Here is a 17386-nt window from a genome sequence, read left to right as displayed (position 1 = left end):
GGCAATTCCCAAGTTTTGCACGAAACCCATCATGAGGTTGGGAATTGGGAGACGGAGATGGAGTTCCCCCTCCAGTTCTGACCTGACATGTGACCTTGAGCAAGACTCCCTCTCCTCTCAAGATTCCTCAACTCCTTCCTCTGTGAAATGAGAGGGTGAGACTAGAGCAGCAGTTTTCAAGGTGTGTTCCAAAGAAGGGAAGAAGGTGAGAGAATAAGCATTTCTATAGTGCCATATGGGGTGCTACATGTCAGGCTTTGCTAAGTGCTTTCCAAACAATCTCATTCGATCCTCACAACAACCCTGGAAAGTAGGTGCCTCCAGTTTACTACTGAGAAAACTGGGACAAAAAGAGATTAAATGACTTTCTCAGGGTCACACAGCTACTATGTGTCTGAAACTGGATTTGAACTTATGTCTTCCTAACTCCAAGACCTGTGTTCTATCCACTAGGCCACCTAGGTGACCCTTTCAGGCGGTCTGTGAGATAAAATTATATTAATAATAATAGGATATTATTTGCCTATTAAAATACTCCTCTCTAACCACTCTCCAACCACATATCTGTCTAAGGCTAAATTTTCTTCATATATTTGAACCAAAACATCTGACAGCAAAAGGATCTGGATGCAAAAGGACACAGAAGAATTTAGTGATTCTTCTATTATGCCAGATATTAAAGAGATTTGCAAAGACATGTAAAATAATTCCACTCTTCTCACTAAAATTTTTGAAAATATATTTTTCTTTTTTAAATGTTACTTGTTAAAATGTAGTGGATTAATTATTATTTTAAATGAATGAAGTATTTCAAAACATTATCAGTTTTCATTTCAAACATGGCAAATACTGATAGATGCAACCCACATGAACAAAAAGCTCTTTGGCAGGTCCTCAATAATTTTTAAGAGTGTAAAAGGGTCCTGGGATCAAAAAAGTCTGAGAACCACTGGAGTAGAGGATCCCAAAGGTCCCTTCCAGTGCTGGCAGGTTATAATCCTCTGATTCTCACGGGAGAAAGAGCGGCATGGTCACACATCTTTTTCACAGGTGAGGGGGGATCCCATTAAGGGATGAGATTAGAAGAGTCTACCATACAGTGTGACATCAGGAGTTTTCTTACAAAAGAGGGAAGGGCGACACAACACATACCACAAAAATAATAATACTCTTGCACATATATAACTGATAACAAATTGCTTACCATTTTAAGGAAAGAGAAAATTTGGAAACTCAAAATTTTTTTAAATGTAAAAATTGTATTTACATGTAATTAAAAATAAAATACTATAAACATAATTGTAAAAACCTGGAATCAACTTAAATGTCCAACAATAGAAGAGTTAAAAAAAACACTGGGTTTCATAAATATAAGAGAATACTATAATGTCATTAAAATGGACAAATATGAGAGATGGAAAAATCTGTAAAGAGCTTAATGAAATTGTGATTCGTGATTTCATCAGTGTAAGGAGATCCCAGCCGAGTACTTCCTCAACCAGTGCAAATCTGTACCTCTTCTGAAGTTTATGGTCTAAAATTTATGGTCTTTATGGGCCATGGGACCCATAAGCAACCTGGCCAGTGACACAGCCAGTATGTGTCAGAGGCAGGACTAGAACCCATGTCGCTAGCTCTCTACCCTCTTCTTCAGTAGTTCTTAAATGTTTCTGTTATGGGCTTCTCAATCTGGTAAAGTCTATGGATCCCTTCCTCAGAAAAATATATAGAAATGCATACAGTAAAAAGTATAGGATTTGCAAAGGAAACCAATTATACTGAAATAGTTATCAAAAAATTTTTAAAAATTATAGATCGCAGGTTAAGAATTTCAGATCTAAATTCAAATCAATTAGGGAATGGCTGAACAAGTTATGGTATATGAAGGTGACACTATATTATTGTGTTGTAAGAAATGATTAGGGGGATTGTTTCAGAAAAACCTGGGAAGATTTATATAAAGTGAAGCAGAGTGAAAAGAGTAGAACCAGGAAAAGAATTTATACAAAAACAACAATATTGTAAAGATAAACAGCTCTGAAAAACTAAGGAGCTCTGATGAACACAGCAAAGAACCATAAATCCAAGACCCATGAAGAAATGTGCTATCCACCTCTAGACAGAAATGACTGACAGTGCAGATCTACACATATTTTCTTTTCTTTCATGGCTAATGAGAGGATTTACTTTGTTTGACATATTTGTAATGGGTTTTATTTTTCTTGCCTTCTCAATGGGTGGGGGAGCAGGAGTGAGCAGAAGGTAAAACATTTAGAAGTGAAAATAAAATTTAACTTTAAAACAGGAAGAAAAAAAGAATTTTGCTCTACCTCCATGCTTCCTCTATGATACGCAATACAAAGGAAAACAAAGCAGAAAAGAGTAAATATACACTAACAATGACCATGTAAGAAGAAAAGTGAACCAGAATAAATGGACCAAGTATACTGATGAGTGACTGAAAAAGCTGTTGTATTTCCAGCGTTGGAATTAATTAAAATGTAGTTTGTTACTACAGAGGTTTAGTTGGCTACACTGAAGTTCAATTTTAAGGTTTTAAAGAGGGAAGTAAGAAATAGTGGAGGGAGAGGATAATCTACTCATTAGGAAGTCCAGTAGCCTTTGGAAAGTTATTAAAACCCTTCTGGAATTCATTTTTAGAATGGGTAAAAGGGGAATGAATGTGCAGACCTCTCTTCCTTGCCCCCAGCCTCACTCAAAGGTGACTATGGGACACTGAAAACCAAAGACTGCATAGCTCAATGGTGGAAGGAGGTAGGATCCTATGGCTTCATTTCCTTTACTCTGACAAGGCAGCAGATATTTGTAGTGAATGGAAAAGCTAGTAACAGGCTATTATAGAGTACTATGGGAAACCCTTTCTCCAAGGGCAAACCACAAGAGAGGCGCCTGGGAGCACCAGGTGGCCCTCCTCTGGGAGGCAGAAAGAATGAGTCAGTCACACTAGAGTGTAAATGGAAGGAATAGTTAACCATCCATATGTGTGATTCTTCTTGTGAATGCTTTGTGAACCAGACATAGTGGAGCAAAGACACAGGATGAATCGAAGTAACCACACTTATGATTCCTTATAGTTGAAGAAATAGAAACTAAAATGAAGCCCTCTTTCCAGAAGAGTTACCCAAGGGCAGTGGTGGTAAAATGGGAAATGACCTGTATTAAGACACTCGAGGTTTAGGCCCCTCCTTTCCTTCCAGAGATGTGTGGTCTTTTAGAAGATTACTTCTTACAAGACTCAGCTCACACACCACCTTTTATATACATAGAACCTTTCCTGACACCCTCCCCTCCCCATTATCATGTATTTATTGTCTTTATATAGATACTTTTTTCTTTTTGGGGGGCAAATAGTATTTTATTTTTTCTAATTACCTGTAAAAATAGTTTTCAACATTCATTATTTATAAGATTTTGAGTTTCAAATTTTTTCTTCCTCCCCAAGATGGCAAACAATCTGACATAGATCATATGTGTGCAATCATGTAAATATATTTCCACATTAGTTCATTTTGTGAAAGAAGAAACAGAACAAAAGGGAAAAGCCACAAAAACAACAAAAAAGTGAAATTAGTATATGCTACTATCTGCATTCAGACTCTATAATTCTTTCTCTGGATGCGGATAGTATTTTCCATGAGTCTTTTGGAATTGTCTTGGATCATTGTATTGCTGAGAAGAGCTAAGTCTATCATAGTTAATCATCAAACAATGTTGCTAATACTGTGTACAATGTTTTCCTGATTCTGCTCATTTCACTTTGCATCAGTTTGTACAAGTCTTTCCAGGTTTTTCTGAAATCTGACTATTCATCACTTCTTACAGCACAATAGTATTCCATTACATTCATATACCACAACTTGTTCAGCCATTCCCCAATTGGATGAGCATTCCCTCAATTTTATTATAGATATTCTTAATTACCCATATGTTCTCTATCTTGATAGAATTTAAGCTCTTGGGAGCAGGGACTGTTTAATTTTTGAATCTTTGTAACCAGCAGCTATCACAGAGACTGATATATAACAGATGCTTAATAAAATGCTCTTTGAAAGATGCAGATATTCCCTCTATCCATGTAGATCACAAAACAACCACACCTTATCCTATGATTCTTGTCAGTGTTCTCCCATGATTCCTCCCTGGAGGGCTTACATAATGTATTAGAGGCCTTCTTCTGAGTCTTTTTATATTTCATGGGAAATATTTTTCTTTGCCCTTGTTACATGCCTGGTCTACCTTCCCCACCCCCGATTCTCTATTTCTTAACCATATTTCTTTCTTTCTTTCTTTTTTGCTTTTTGAAGGGGGAAGGCAGGGTAATTGGGGTTAAGTGACTTGCCCAAGGTCACATGGCTAGTTTTGTGTTAAGTGTCTGAGGTCAGATTTGAACTCAGGTCCTCCTGACTCTAAGGCCAGTGCTCTATTCACTGCGCCACCTAGCTGCCCCAACCATATTTCTTTAAGCCATGTCTTACATGAAGGTCACTGTTGAAGTATCCAGCAGCCTTCTTGTGCCTAACTTGTGCTTGACTCTGATTTGCAGGACCTGGGTTGAGGTCCTGCTCTACACTTAGTAGCTGTGTGACCCCGGGCAACTTCACCAGCAACTTCACTCTTGGGTGACTTCCCCTCTCAGTCTGTTCTCCTATCTGTAAAGTGGCAATAATACTGACAAAATGTCCTTTGCAGGGTTGTTGTAAACATAAATATAAACGAATGACACGATGGGTGTAAAGTGCTTTGTAAAGTGAAGCACTGTAAAAAAAAAAGCCAGTTATTTCTGCTATTGAACAAAGTAGGGCTGTCTACATGGCTCTGTGGCAAACCTTTTATTTTTTTTAAAGTCCTTTGTTGATTTTTATCATCTCTCCCAAGCTTGTAGAAAGTCAGGCTCAATGACTGGCTAGAGTCCTTTGAATCCAAAAACTTGTGATTATCTCCTCCCAAATGTGGAAAAGACTTATATGAACTGATGCAGAGTAAAGCAGGTAGGACCCCGAAAAATATTTATACTACAACATCAATATTATAAAAATGAACAACTTGGAGGTCTTTTGTAAATTGATGGAGGATGAAATGACCAGAAGCAGGAGAACAATTTATATAATAACAGCACTATAGAAACAAACAACTTTGAAGCTGAACTATCTTACTGTGAAGTAAGAACTATCATTAATGCAATGACCATCCATGCATGAGTCCAGAGGACTACTGATGCTATCATGTAAACATGCTATTAATTACAGAGTGGTAATGGATTTAGGATGCAGAATCTCACACACACACATACCCACACATTTGTAAATAGGCATTGAGAGATTTTGTTTTGCTTGACTATGCATATTTGTTGCAAGAAATTTTTTTTCAAAAGGATAGGGAAAAAAAAGCTTTGTTAAATTTTTTTTTTCTAAATGGAAAGGCAGCAGGGTGCTACAAATATGAAATCCTGCAAGTACTTTCAGATGAGGTCATTGTGTTATTAGTTTTACTTTGTTACAAGAGCCCTCTCATCATGTGGAGTAACGTGTAAATGTTATGTACTATAAAAGAAAAACACATTATTCCAAGGGAAAGAAGGTGGGAACCATACAGGCAGCAAGTTTGATAAAGGGTAGCTCTTCTAAGAGCTTAAAGACTGAAAGGTGATGCTGTTTATCACCCGTATGGGATGTGAAACAGGGAAGAGGTGGGGGGGAAGGAAGATGAGTAAGCCAGGCAGCTTTCCAGCTCCTCCTGAGTTGGGTTCTAACAGCATCATTTAATAATTTTACTTGAAGTGTTTTTAATTCCAAGATCATCAGACACACTCAAATTCAAACCAAGTAACAAGAAAAGTCTGTTACAACTCAGCTCATCATTTCAGGGTTATTAGTACAAGACTAATCCTGCAATGTAGATCTATCATGGATCATATCATATAATAACCCTACCATAAAAATATCTTTCTAAACAAAGCTGACGGAACCTGGCTCATTTTAGAAGCACCAACAAGCAAAATGTGTGGCTCCAAGTGGAGAGATGGGGGCAGAACAGAAAAAAACAAGGACTTGTATTCTTTTCCTTCTCTGTCCAGATCTATGCAGTACAAATCCACAGCCCCAGCAACAGAAATCTGAAACCAGATCACATGTCTGATGTCAAACCTGGTCCTCCACCAACCTGGCCCACCAAGAGACAAGGCTTCTTTACTGGTTAAACATAGAGAATCTACGCAGAAAAAGCTTGCAGCAGGACAAAAAGTGCTGGGTTAATAGGATCACAGATCAATAAAGAGTAAGAAGGGACTTCAGAGGTTACTGAGTCCAATAACTCTATTTGACAGATGAGAAAAATCAAGGATTTGAAAGCAATTTGTCATGGATCACCTGGTTACTAAGTGTCTGAGGCAGGATTTGAACTCTGTTCTTCCTACTTCCAAACCCAGCAGTCTATGCTTTACCAAATAACTGCCTGAGAAATAGTCCAGTGGATCTGTCATCTCATCAAAAGGAGTATTTCCTCCAGTGATGCAGATCATGGCCTGTTTATGCCTGCCCAGATGGTGCTACTTGTATCTCTCTCGCCTGTGTGCTCCCATAAATGTGCCACAATGACGTTCCCATCCAACTACTGGGGCCCTCCTTGCCCTCTCTCGACAACATGCCATACCTCTGAAACTTACTACCTGTGTGACCTTGGGCAAATCACTTACCTTCTCTAAACCTCAATGTCCTCATCTGTAAAATAATGACGTCTGACTAAATGGCCTCCAAGGTCCCCTTCAGCTCTAGAGCTGTGATTTTGGATCTCCTGTGGTTACCATGGGATCCACAGGCTGTCCAGCGGCCATCTCTTGCCTTTGTTACACAAACAGGTCATCATTTTTCCCAGACACAAACTGGATTACATATTCACAAGGAATTTTCTAACTAGAAGGGCAGCCTGCTGGTGGATCCAGATGTCAGAACTAAGGACTGACTCTCTCTTTAGATACCAGCTAACTCTAGCTATCCATCAGTCACGACTGAGAAGAAATTTGTCCATTCATTGTTAGGGTAACTGTGTCCTTCCCAGTGTTCAAAAGGATAGGCTGTAATTTGCCTGCCATTGTAAGGACCTTGTTGCTAATCTCCATGCAAGCTAAGAGCAGACCCAGCATAGCCCAACCTGATAAGGTAAATAGGGAGACATGATCTATGGATTCATGCCTCCCAGCTCTGTGAATGTTGATTTTGAATAATAGCATTATCTACTCCAACGGCACACCATCTGTTTTAAGTCTCCACAAAGCTAATGTTTTTCACATCAAGAGCTGAGAAATAGGAAAACTTAAAATTAAATTGGATTAACATTTTCCCTTCTTGGGGAGGCCAGAACCCACAATAGCTTGAACTTGCTGAGACACAAAGCCCAACAACACAGAAAGAACCCTGCCTGGGGAGTCGTTAAGATTAGGATTCTACTCCCACTAGATGGCTGCATAAGACCCCTCCCTTTTCCAGGCCTCAGTTTCCCTAGAGGATCTTTCCCAAGGAGATGAACTCGGTCTCTAAGGTTCCTTCCTCTTCTGATGTAAGTGCTCAGTAACTTGTACAAGTGTCCAGTAATTTCAGGCAAATGGGGACTCTATGTAAGTATACCTGAGACTTAAGGTAAAATGTAGTAAATAAATACATCCCTGAAAAAACAGACCTCTCCAGAGTCCGGTCAGCATGATGTAGTGTTTGTGGTTTCCTACATATACGTATCACTTGGCACAGTGCCTAGCACACAGTAAGTGCTTAATACTGGCTGAATGATTGAATAGTAGCTTGCTCTTTCTTTCTTTCTCTCTCTCTCTCTCTTTCTTTCTTTCTTGAGGACAACTACGGTTAAGTGACTTGCACAGGGTTTTATGTTAAGTGTCTGAGGCCTCCTGACTCCACGGCTGATGCTCTATTAACTGTACCACCTACCCACCCGGGCCCATTTTATTTCAACTTGTCTAAATCCAACCCATTCCTCAAGGATCAGCTCAAATACTGCCTCTTCCAACAAGATTTCCATAACCATTATAGCCCCTGCTGCTTAAACTTCAATGCTCTGGACTGGCTTTTGAGAGTTCTAAGTTAGTTCTGTATCATGATAACGCATTTGATGGAGAGCTTCAAAGTCCTATTGTATTGTAATTAAAATTGGCCAGAATATCTTTTCTGTCTAGGTCTCATACTTTTTAAAAAATTTAATAAATTTATTTATTTACTTACTTTTAGTTTGCAACATTCAGCTCCACAAGCTTTTGAGTTCCAAATTTTCTTTGCCTCCTTCTCCTCCCTCTCCCCCCATGGCAGTATGCAATCCGATACTGGTTCTACAAATTAGGTCTCATACTTTTTTTTTTTAAGCAATCGGGGTTAAGTAACTTGCTCAGGGTTACACGGCCAGTTATTTCTGGGTGTGATGATAAGTATCAGAGCCTGGATTTGATCCCAGGTCATCCTGACTCTGGGGCTGGTGCTCTTTCTCACTGAGCCACCTGGCTGCCCCTAAGCAATTGGGGTTAAATAACTTGCTCAAGGTTACACGGCCAGGTGTTTCTGGTTGAGTGCTAAGTGTCTGAGCCCGGTCATCTCGACTCTGGGGCCGGTCATCCCGACTCTGGGGCCAGTACTCTTACTCACTGTGCTACCTGACAGCCCCTAGGTCTCACACTTTTAAAGACAGGGAAAGAGGGCTCAAGAGAAGAGCCACAAACATAATTAAAGAAAATAAAACTGAGGGGAAATGTTAAAGAAACTAGGTCCAGAGGAAGAGAAGAACAAGGAGTGATTTAATGTCTTCAAGCATACAAGGGGGGTGGTCTCTTCATTTCTACTTAAAACAGGAAGGAGAAGAAATAGGCAACATTAGAATGAGAATAAATCTAAGGAAGAATTTCCTCGCAGTGATGGTGGTTAAGCCTTGGACTACATTGCCAAGGAACACTAAGGAATGTCCTTTTCCAAGCATCCTTTTAGATTATCATCTGCATGAAAGAAGTTTAGGCCATACCCCAGGAGCAAGAGAACAGGCCTAGATTCAATTTTATTTATTTTTTTTAATTTACAAAAATCTATCTTCTCTCCCTCCCATTTCCACCCCCCACACACACACACCTATCTCCCTCACCTCCCCCTCCACCCACTGAAAAAGAAAATCAAAACCCATGGAACAAATACGAACAGTCAAGCAAAAACAAATTCTGTCATTGGTCACATCCAAAAATCAGACGTCTCATTCTGTACTGTGAGGCCATCTCCTCATTTGTGGGTAGCATGTTTCATCATGCGTGCTCTGGAATCATAACTGGTCATTGCTTTGATGAGTATTCTTAAAGTCCTTTTAAGGTTATAGGATGCTTGCTCACTATTAGAAATACTGTGAAATGAGCTGTCTCGAAAATGGGCTCATAATCATCAGAGATATTCGAACAGGAAACAGATGAGCATTTGTTACAAAGAGAGGTTATAGATGGTGACCCTGCTTGGTATCAACTCCATGGCACATCATGCTTCTCCCAGGATAAGCTGATAAACTGAGCATCTGAAATCTCAACACCATGCAGACTGATCCAACTTTTGATACTGAATACTTTGTTTTCTCAGTTATCTTTCCCTTCTAAATGGAGGGCAATAAACTCCTCCCAAAGCCTTGCTTTATAGAAAGCTCAGAACTTTCTGGGTAACTCTCTATTTTCTATTAGCAACTGTACTTTGTGTCAACTCAAGGGAACTGAGTCATGTTCTCTTGGATCAGGTACTATCGGATGTGTCCCCCCGCCCTTTACAGTTTCCTTTGATGTAGTCTTCACCCTCCTAACTTTGTAGATTGTAACTCCTTGAGAGAAGGATCTTTTATTTTAAAATTTACATCCCTAGTGCTTAGCATAAAGCCTGGCAATGTAGTAGGTGCTTACTCAATGTTTATTAAATTGAATTCTTGCTCTGAAATTTAGCCCATAAGGATGGACTAAATGTTCTCTGAGATTCCTCCCAACTCTAAGAGTCTATAATTTTATGAGCTATACCATGTCCTATCATTGTCTCCTACAGTCTCCTATCTTTTTTAAAAATTTGCAAGTTTTTTGAAGGCAGGGACCAAGTTATCTATCCTTGAGGGTATCTAAATAGTTTGATGACCAAGTAGGAACTTGATAAACAATTTTCATGGAAAGAAGGAAAAGTTGGTATAAAATTAAGACATATTACTGAGCACTGCTGATTAGAGCAAGATGCTAACACCACATGTCTGACCTTCATGTGGAACAAAAAGATTTGTCTCATTCCAAAGGCTAGAAGCTATGATCTTTGCCTCAGAAACCTTGTGCAAAATGATTGCATGCAAATGTGGGTATATGTGTCAATCCATTCCTAGTGCTGGAAACACAACTCACTAAGACTGTCTTTATGTACAAAGGACAACATTATCTGGGTTACACACATAAACTCTGCTAAAAATGGTTTCCAACAAGGTCAAATGTTTATGTGTTTAAATCGCTAGTAAAAATCTCAGATTAAAGGCAGACATCCGCTCTCTTGCTCTTATAATTCACTCACTCCATAGGCCTTTTCCTTCTCAAGGATGCTATATTTATACCCATCCTCCCCCACACACAGCTGCTTCACTTTCAAGCTGCAAATATTAAACTCAGAATGCTGCCATGTTTTGCCAATTCAATGGAATACCAGTTATTAATAGCAGGCACATACATATTTGACATATTTACATGGACCTCCTTGGTAAAGCCTCTTCTGATCAGACTCTATTTACTAGACTGTAAGCTCCATGAGAGTCAGAACCAATTTTTAGTCTCCTTCAAGTATAATACCTGTTTGAGAACTCAGTAGCCTCAAGTGATGTGTAGTTCAAAGGGAAAATAAGCATTCAACTCTATTTGGGACTATCTAGATCAAGATTTCTTGAGAAAAATTCTGAGAACTTTAATAGCCATATTTCAACATAACTGAAGTTTCTTTTATAATTCTTAGTATTTTATCTTATTCATTTTAAAAAACTTTATGAAATATGGTCCATAGGCTTTACTAAACTGCCAAAGGGGTCAAGAAAACAAAAAAGGTCAAGGACCTCTGATCTAAATAAAAGGAGAATTGCATCTTTCCCCAGAGCTCTTAAAGAAATACACATAGTCTAGGGGCGGCCAGGTAGCACAGCGAGTAAGAGCACCAGCTCCAGTGTTGAGAAGACCTGGAGATCGAATCCCGGGCTCAGACACTTAGCACCCACCCAGAAACACCTGGCCGTGTAACCTTGAGCAAGTTACTTAACCCCAATTGCTTAGGGGTGGCCAGGTGGCTCGGCAAGTAAGAGCACCGGCTCCAGTGTCGGGATGACTTGGATCAAATCCAGGCTCAGATACTCAGCACCACACCCAGAAATAATAACTGGCCGTGTAACCTTGAGCAAGCTACTTAACCCCAATTGCTTTAAAAAAAAAAAAAAGAAATACACATAGTCTGTAAGAGACTGACTGAAAGGAATGGGTACCCCAACAGCAGAACAACAGCATTAAATAAGGTTTGCTTCCCAACCCTACATGAGATTTAACAAGTTGAGCCAGAAAGAGTGGTAGAGTAGGGGAAACAAAGAAAAGGAGAAATTGGAAGGAGGACTTAGCTGCAGCAGAGACAGAAGAGATGAAGGAGGGCTATCATAGGCATTCTAGAGCAAAGCTCTGGTTGAAACCACCATTCGTACCCACTTCTTCAAAGACTGAAGGAAATTCCAAGAAAAAAAGTCTGCTCTTTCACCAACTCCCCTTCACCAACAATTTATGGCAGCATATTCTACTTATTTCATTATCCTAACATTTTAGGTAACCTGATTTTTTTGCCTCAAACATAAAGAGGTCAGAGGTCAGTTAGAAATAAACATAAATTTAAATCAGAGCAGAGAGCCAAATCTCTGCCTAACCATTAGGAAATTTTCCTGACTGGGGGGGGGGTCTGAACTATTGTGATTATATTCATAACTTTTTGTTTAATATTAATTCCATGAAGCAGGAGAGGATAGCGTGTACATGAAGGGTTATCGTTGTGTCCCTAGGCTTTAAAAAAAAAAGAGCTGTTATAATAGGTATGGTTGATTAAATATCCAGAGACAAATGGGGTAGGAAGGATAGGGCAGTGACGAGAATCCTACTGGCCAACTGTACCCTCCATCAGGATACCCACAATGCCAAATGTTAAATCAACAAGCACTTGAGTAAACACATAGTAAGTACTGAGGAAATATGTGAACTGAATGGAAGGTAAGAACACATGATGAAGTTCTCTTACTTCCTCTATTAACACCTAGATGGGTCTACAAACTCAATAAATCCATGTACTTAACTGGATGATTCTGAGTTCTATTACATTTTGGTTTTACCTACATTAGCCAAGCATAATTCAACTTGCATGTGAACATGTGCTCAAAGGACTGGCCATTAACTTTATGCCTATTTGTGTTCTCTTCTGAAGGAGAGATCCTACCTGGGTTAAACACCAATGCTCCTTGTTGCCCTTTATTTAAAATGAACTTTGGAAATCTGGCTTCAGTTTTACTTAAATAAAAAATTCCCCTCTCCATACACCATCTCCCCAGTAAAGGTCCTACATTCTAACTGTAGAACATTGAGAACTATAGTCTAAGTCTTAACCTTTTTTGTATATCTTAGATCCCACATTTGGCAGTGTGTTAAAGCCTCTGGACACTTTCTTAATGTTTTATTTTAAAAAAAAAAAATTCATAGTTCAAAAAATAAAGATGCCATTTTCCTCCATCTAAGTTTATAAACATCCCCCCCCACAAAATCTATCCACTGACCTTCTGGTGGGGGGCGGTTTGGACCCTACATTAAGAATCACTACTCTAAGGCATGAATGTCTTCCAAGAACCTGGATGTCTTTAGAGGTGATAAAGAATTTCAACAGTTTAAGTTGAAAGAGAGTAATATATATGACAGGAAGCCCAGTCTTGGAGTCAGAAAGAACTGGCTTCAATTGTTACGTTTGAAATACTGGCTATGTGACCATGTCATTTAAAATTTCTTTCTTTTTTTTTTTTTTAAAGCAATTGGGGTTAAGTAACTTGCTCGAGATAACACGGCCAGGTGTTTCTGGGTGGGTGCTAAGTGTCTGAGCCCAGATTTGATCCCCAGGTCATCCTGATACTGGGGCCGGTGCTCTTACTGGCTGTGCTACCTGGCCGCCCCGTCATTTAAATTTTCAGTGCCCAGGAAACTCTCTAAGTAACCATAATTTACTTTCCATGCTGGGAATTCCCCATAGTAAATGAAATTATAAGTCTTCTTCCCTCCCAAAAAAGCTGAAGGAAAGGAAGACAAGCAAGAGACCACTAGGAAGACAGGATATATAGAAAGAGGACTGGTCAAACAAGCTGACCCATAAGCAACTTGTCTGATTAAAAGCAAATTAAGTTTCATTCTTTTTTTTTTTTTTTGCCTTTTGGGAGGGCAATTGGGGTTAAGTAACTTGCCCAAGGTTACACGGCTAGTTTTTTTGTGTGGGTGTTAAGTGTCTGAGGCCGGAACTGAACTCAGGTCCTCCTAACTCTGGGGCTGGCACTTTACTGACTGTACCACCTAGCCGCCCCAAGTTTCATTCTTATTTATGAAACTAAGACTGCTAAAAATTCCAAGAGACAGCTATGGAGAAATGGATCCATTCTCAGAACCAGGAAAAGTTAGCTGGGTTCAATCTTGCCAATGATAGGCCATGTCTATGTGACCCAAGGTGGATCATTTAACCCATCAGTCACAGGGAACACTTTAAAACTGTAGATTGTAGGGCCAGTCTCCACTCGCAGATGGAGTTTCCTTACTGAAAGTTCCCTATGCCATTTAAAAAATAATAGGTCTACTATTCTCCCCATTCTACCCCTACGCACCCCCACCCCCCAGCCCCTACCCTCCCAAATTAAAAACTCAGACTCAAAACCGGCAGGTGTGGAAGAACTGTTTTACAGATAGAGAAACTGAGGCATAAAAATAAGGAAGAAACTTACCTAAGGTCTTTTTTTCCATAAATTGACAAAAAATTCTTCAGACAAACTTCACATATACCTTGGAGGATGGTCACTAAATGCATGCATTTATTTAGCAAATACTGGCTGTGTGTGCCTCCAGTGTGCAAAGCTTTGTCCTGGACACAAAGGAAAACTAAGTCCTTTGTACTTGCCTTCATGATGCTTACAATATGATGAGTCCAGTCAAATATGAGAAGGCTTTATAGAAGATCAGTGGGCTCATGTATTTTATAGCTACTGGGTTATAATACAGAGAATGCAGTTGAAATAAAACATAGCAGCTTTCCAAGTTTAGGAATTGCAACCCAAAAATCAATGGCAAGACAGATAACTGCTTCTGGTCTTACACTACAGAGAGATTTTAAAATTTTGTATATTTTTTCTCCAATAAGAATAGCATTTCAAATTAGCAAAAGATTTGAACATGCATGTTTGATATGAAAAAAATTCATCCCCTGAAAAAAATTATAGTCTGCAGAACAGAGATTCCTCTGCTGGGTAAAAGGTTAGACCAGATGACCTCCTGGGCCTCTTGTAACAATAAGATCTTATGACTGTTGGAATTTGTCAAGCAGCATTGACATCTTTCAACTACTTTCACTGCTTTCTATCAGGAACTTATACTGTAATTAAAACTTTCTGAACGAAATGTTTGGAATGAGCGTTCCAGATGTGAGCATCCACCTCGTCTGCTTCCGTACAGAAAGCATGAGTAAGATTAATTTAGTTAACATTTCCCGAGAGCCTGCAGGGCCCTGAGGCTGGCACTTACAGGAGTGCACAGAGAGGGATTAGGCCCAGGCCCAGACCTAATGAAGCTCAGTGCAGTAGGAGGAAGAAGAAATGTACACATTTTGCTAGAAAATACAACACTCATTGTCAGTGCCTGGTATTGTGAGAATTCATTCATTCAATAAATATTTATTAAGTGCCTACTGTATACAAAGCACCATACTGATACTGGAGAAGACACAAATAAGACATAGTTCCTGCCCCAAGTGAGCTTGTATTCTAGTAGGGGAATGGATAACACACCTCACACAGAGAGCTACAACACAATTTTAGATGATGAGTGCATTAGAGAGGTGAAGGAGATCTGAGAGGAGAGGATCATTATCACAAAAAGGAGGAGACACTCCTGGCTAGGGTGGGGAGGGCATCAAGGAAGATCTTGGAGAAAGGGGTAAACCTGACTTAATAAGGGTGGCATAAAAATTGGATAGTAGTAGCCTATCACCACTTGGTGGAGATTCATTTATGATTTTTTTTCTCTCCACATGAGGACATGAAGCCTAAAACCAGTTAAAATTTTCTTCCAACAAGGGAGTGAGGTTCTAAGAGTAAGATTTAGGTACAGAGGCAACTGTGAGAGACCCTTACAAACAGGTAAATTATGACAGCAAGAGAGCAATTAATAAATCAATTAACAATAACTCAAATTTACATATAGCTTCAAGGTTTGCAAAGCACTCTCCTTGCAACAAACTCCATTTTAGTGCCAACAAAGAGCTGAATACTGTAGAAATGTTTACTTTCTCTAAGGAAGAATTCTTAATGAAGTTCACTGAAGAAATGAAGAAAGCAGGATACACTGGAAAAAACTGCTAGATTCCAAGTCAGAGGAAGTGGGCTCAAATCCCAACCCAGCTACTGTGATTTTGGGCAAATCACTTCATCTCCTGGGCCTTAATTTCCTCATCTGTAATGTAAGTGGTACTACATCCTATTTCTGACACCATTACTGATGTGTACCAAAGTGGGCTGCATTGACTTTGGAAATCTTGTCTAGCTCTTAAAGTCTATGTTCCCCAAATCAGAAACTAACCCTACTGATCTAATGCCATTGCTCCAATGTGTGTCCCTTTTTTGGGAAGTGAGGGATATGGAAACAGGGAATAAAAGGAGAAAAAAAGAGGTATAGGCAGCAAATAGAGATAGATAGAGTAAACTGAAAGAATTTAAGTCAGAAGACAACTTAAGGCATCATATAATCTTACCCCCTTCTCTCCATTTTATGGAGGCAAAAACAAGACCTAGAGTGGGCAAATGCATTGCCAAAGGTTATATAGTTAATGAGTGACAAAGCTAGGGTCTTCTGAAACAAGTAAGCTGACAGGGTCATTCCTCAGCTATTTTTTTTTAGCCAATAATAGAGACTACTCCTACAATTCTTAGTCAATTCTCAGTTATTCATAAACACTTTTGAATTGCAATTTTCTCCATCTAAGCTGGCCCTTAATGTGTGAATCAAATACCCAATCAAATACCCAAGTGAAAGGTTAGGTCTCCAATATAAATATAGAAGATTTTGGAATTATCAGCTGTTTGGACTATCTACCTGGGCACTTCCATGGTAAGAGTTAGGAAGAGAAAGAAGCTTAGTAATTCACTGGCTCCTGAAATTAACACCATTTGATTAATGGAATTTAAGGATGAAACTGGAAGGAGGGCAACAAATAGATGAGAAATTTAAAAAAAAATCTGTAAAGATTTCTTGAACAAGCTCTTTTTACCACTATGAATAGTGGAGCCATCACATGTTGACTCCAACATCACAGGCCTTGGTTTACACTTATGGCTAGTTCATCCAGCTTTATGAAAATCCAATTCACCACCTTATTGTTGAATTAAGATATATAAAGACTTCTTGTCTTGACTTGTAATCAATAAGACTGGGGAATCAACACTGGATCACAACTTGGCTCAGTCCAAGTGAGAACTCTCACAAAAGGTCCCTCTTAGGCCTTCGAAACTGTTAGTGCTTCCCTCCCCTCCCCACCCCCAGTATATTTGCTTTGTATATACTTCATATTATTTAAGTACAAGTTATATATTCCTCCACCACGCCTATGCAATTTTTTTTTGTCTTTGTATGGCATCTAGTAGGATCTTTTCAACCATTTCAGTCCTGTCCAACTCTCTGTGACCCCATTTGGGGTTTTCTTGGCAAAGATACTGAAGTAGTTTGCCATTTCTTTCTCCAGCTCATTTTACAGATAAGGAAACTGAAGCAAACTGGGGTAACTGATTTGCCCAGGGTCACACAGCTAGTAAGTGTCTGAGGCTGGATTTGATGAGTCTTCCTGACTTTAGGCTGGACGCTCTAATCACTGTGCCCATGTAGGACCTTAATAGATGCTTACTGAATGGAACTGAGTTAAACTAAGACGCTTACTCATACAGAATAACAAATAACTCTCCTGTGTCTCCCACTCAGGAGTTAGCCACTTATCTTTTTAGTCTCTCTCCAGGCTAACTGGCATCATCCAAGTGAACAAGTTAGCCTTTTCTGAAGAGAATGTATCTGTCATTTGAAAAAAGA

General features: G+C 39.3%; 1 protein-coding gene across 11 annotated transcripts in view; it reads right to left on the bottom strand.

Moving 5' to 3' along the window:
• CBFA2T2 (CBFA2/RUNX1 partner transcriptional co-repressor 2) overlaps positions 1 to 17386 on the bottom strand; it is a 178804-nt gene that overhangs the window by 56591 nt on the left and 104827 nt on the right. The window lies entirely within an intron of this gene.

Source organism: Petaurus breviceps, unplaced genomic scaffold (genome assembly GCF_028583685.1).
Source record: "Petaurus breviceps papuanus isolate PSGF00001 unplaced genomic scaffold, PetGlider_PUasm1.0 90994, whole genome shotgun sequence".
NCBI lineage: Eukaryota > Metazoa > Chordata > Mammalia > Diprotodontia > Petauridae > Petaurus > Petaurus breviceps.
Note: the sequence above shows the minus strand (reverse complement) of the source record. Positions and strands in the feature narration are given on the sequence as shown.